General features: G+C 43.9%; 1 long non-coding RNA gene across 1 annotated transcript; it reads right to left on the bottom strand.

Annotated features, from left to right (window-relative positions):
- Positions 1 to 427: 427 nt before the first annotated feature.
- Positions 428 to 3,467, bottom strand: LOC308582451. The gene is made up of 4 exons (XR_014005689.1): positions 3,431 to 3,467; positions 2,916 to 3,010; positions 2,700 to 2,798; positions 428 to 616 (listed from the first exon to the last, which is right to left on the bottom strand). It is a non-coding gene; the product is annotated as an uncharacterized lncRNA (long non-coding RNA).
- Positions 3,468 to 3,897: the final 430 nt, after the last annotated feature.

Genomic DNA, 3,897 nt, shown 5'->3' with positions numbered 1-3,897 from the left:
ATTGGAGCTGCTATAAAGTTTGTTCAAATATTTACTTTGGAGTCAAAAGCCTTCTATTGGCTTTAGCAGACTTTTCAATATGATTGCAAAGTGCTAATTGTTATAGTATTGCATGATATCATTGCCGTCATCAGTGAAAATTTGCTCTTCCATTCTACACACTTCTTGTTTATGCGAGCGGCTGTATTATTCAGTTACCCATGAGGCCCACTGACCTTTTTCATGCTCTTTGAAAGATAGCTATGTGCATTCAAAGGAAGCTTTTTTATTTTATTTTAAGGAATAAATGCAGGGCACATTCCTTTAAGCCACGTTGGGAATGCTCAGGTCGTTGATCCATAAGCAGTATTCTCTATAGATCGAGTATATTAGGCTTTGGTGGTGTATAGTAATTACACACCAAAATGTCAGAAGCTCTTTGGCGCTAAGTGTGAAATTGTTTCCTGGCCCCCGGCGGATATGTACATATGTGCTGAGTCTGAGTGTTTTCCAGATTGCTCCTGAGCCATGTTCCAAAGTGAGAAGAGTTCTACTGGTTCTAAACAAAAAAAGTTGAGCTGAAAAGCGAACAGATTTGAAGTGTGGCTCCTGCCATAGAGTTTCCTGCCAGCAAAAGCTGCCCTGAGAGAAACAAGAAGTGGTTGCTAACCCTACAATGGTGTCTCCAAGTTCAGCAGCCATATCCTGATTACTTTATTTGTTGACATTGTTTGCTGTGACTTTAAAAGAATTCTAATGTTTCTCATAAGGTGCCTTGTAAAAAACTGTATTTAGGGGAAGGGTCATTGCTCTGCTTTGCATACCAAAAGCTGCAGGTTAAACTTGCAGCATCTCCAAGTTAAGCTAGGAAAGACCACTGTCTGACAGTGCAGAGAGTGCTGATCATAATCTGTGCAACGGGGTGAGCTCCTGTCGCTCTGTCCCAGCTTATGCCAACCTAGCAGTTCAAAAGCATACCAGCGCAAGTGGATAAATAGGTACTGCTGAGGCAGGAAGGTAAATGGCATTTCCATGCATTCTGGCACTCGTCATTCTTGCACCAGAAGTGGTTTAGTCATGCTGGCCACATGACCCAGAAAACCTGTCTGTGGACAAACGCTGGCTTGCTCGACCTGAAAGCGGAGATGAGGACTGCACCTCATAGTCGAATTCGACTAGACTTAACCATCTGGGGGTCCTTTACCTTTACCTTACCCAGCTAGATGGCCCAATGATCTGACTCCTTATAACACAGCTTCCTATGTTCCTATCCCGAAAGGCAGGATATAAGTAATAGTAATAGCAAAATAAATTGAAATGTGGATGACACTGACGACAGACTGATGCCAGTGTGGTTCTTTGGCACTGTTTTGATTTGTCCGCTTCTTAAGCATGTTCTCAGCTGTTGCCTTTGTCAAATAGAATCCACATTCTCTCAAGCCACAGCACTATCCCTGTCTGCACAGCTTGGTTTACACCCTTATTACTATGCAGATTGGTAGACCCCTTCACTTAAAGCTGCCAAAGCAGTACACACAATTAAAACAGAATAAAACACAATCTTGGATCTACCCTTAGACCTGGGTTTTCAGGCGTCAGCTGTAACCAGGAGCATCTTTGTGAAATTAAGACTGGCTCAACAATCTTCTGGAACCTTTCAATCTGACTGCAGCAGTCCATTTTTTTAAAAAATCACCCATTGACTGATTTTTGTAGCATGCTTTATGTGTGACTGCCTTTGAAGATTGTTTGGAAACTTCAGTTTGGAATGGGCTTCTTATCAAGGTGAGATGCAATATGTTCCTGATACTATAGCACAACCCATTTTGATGAACAGTTAAAAAGGAACAACAACAAAAAAGGCCATAAAACCTCACAGAAAACTCTAAACATTACCCCAGTTTGTCTATAAGCATGTATAAGTATATGGTAATCCACTGACCAGGGCATGATTTGACAGATTTTATCCTCATGGGAGAATAAAATCTGTTACTACACATGGGACACAACACAACGTTTCACATTTATTACAGATATCCCGATATTATAAATTTAGACTATCCTTAAGATTTCCCAAACCGCACTGGTGAAGCAGAAGGAGCATATGGATTAGTGCACCATATACTCTAAGAATGCACAGGGGTGTATGAAGGGGGGCAGGTCACCCCGGACACTGCCCTGGGGGTGTGTGACAAGATGACCCACTGCCTCCCCCCAGCTGTAGAGCGGCAGAGGGTGTGCACACAGTCAGTGTGGGCGCCACTCGCACTGCGTCCACATGGCATCCATATGGGCTGCCGCTCACACGGCAACTGTATGGGCTGCTGCGCATGCACAGTCTGTATGGACGTTGCACGTACACAGTCTGTACGGAAGTTGCGCATGCATCACCAGGCAGTTTGCCCCGCAAGGGTTCCTCCGCCACTGAGAATGCGTGCTTGGCTTCTACAAATAAATCTGTTTTAATTGAACTCTTTTGCAACCTAATTTGATCCATTACTTCCTCATCCAGGGCCATCCTCCAGACCTGATCAAACCATCCAATAAGAGAGACATTTGTAGTGAACTTTGAGATTGTCATTTTGTGTGTGTGTTTTTTTTACAATTTCCTGCCTAGAGCTATGAAGAAGGACACTAGTAACTCCCTGTTGTTCTAATTTGCTGCTGGAGCCCTCAGAGATGGAGCTGGACTTCTCACATATAAAGCAGTCATGGCTCACCTTCATAAATCAAGACATGATGCTGCCCAAGGCTGGATAGCATTGCCTGGCCCCGCTACAGATCGAGTGTTGCTAATTCCAAATGGCAGCTCCACTCTGCTGAAAGTGTGAAATGCAGGATTGCTTTAAGGTCAATGTTTATGGCAATGACTTCAAACCCATTAAGGATACAGTCAAAGGGCAATGTCTAGCCAAGGCAAAATCACACCTGCTCACCTGTGTGCACATATCTGGAAGTGTTTGATTACTGTTGCTTCTATCAAGTGAAAGGCCCCTCCTCCAACCATCTGAAGACTGACTTTGGCTGAAGCCTGTGGAAACTGAACGCAAAGAAAACACTAAAGTTGATGTCATGGACTGGCTGGATGCAGAGAAGTAGTGGGAGGCAACAGCAGGGGGTACCAGCTGTTCAGAGTCCAGGGATTGGTGGTGGGATGACAATGAGTGGTCAGAGGGAGAAGAGGGAGAAGAAGCTGAAGAGGTTTAGTGAGCTGGGAGAGTCTGTGGCAGAGAGAAATCCAGAAGAGGAAGGAGGCTGAGAGGCTGAGATGAGCCAGGCTGGTGAAGAAGCCAGGATGTCACCCCCTCCTGCTGTGACCAGCTCCCATCCTCCAATCATAATCATTTATTACTTATACCCCACCCATCTGGTTGGGCATCCCCAGCCACTCTAGGCAACTATATGAACACCAATTAGTATTAGTAAAAACAAAAACAAAAAAACCCAATACATGAATATAGTCCCTATTCAGGAAAAGGACCTTAGTTCTAGAATGGACATGATTCTGTAAGGAGAATAAAGTATTAAAACTCAAAACTCTTTGGATCAGAGTCTCAGCACTCCAAACATTCCTAGAGGGGGAATGAGTACTGAGGCTGCATACACACTATACAGCTAAGGCATATCCCCTCATCTTTGCAAAAAAAATAATGGGAACTGTAGTTTTCCTCAGCACTCACAAGAAACTACAGTTCCTAGAATTCTTTGCTTTCAAATCAGGCATTGGCAAACTTGACCCTCCAGATGTGTTGGACTACAACTCCCATTATCCCTAGCTAACAAGACCAGTGGTCAGGGATGATGGGAATTGTAGTCTCAAAACATCTGGAGGGCGAGTTTGTTTATGCCTGGTTTAAATGCCTGGTGTGTACACAGCCTCTCATTTCATTTGCATTTGTTTTAACACTTTGCTCCTTT

This window comes from Podarcis bocagei (genome assembly GCF_964188305.1).
Source record: "Podarcis bocagei genome assembly, chromosome: 1".
Classification (NCBI taxonomy): Eukaryota; Metazoa; Chordata; class Lepidosauria; order Squamata; family Lacertidae; genus Podarcis; species Podarcis bocagei.
The sequence above is the reverse complement of the archived record's forward strand: the minus strand, read 5'-3'. Positions and strand labels throughout refer to the sequence as shown.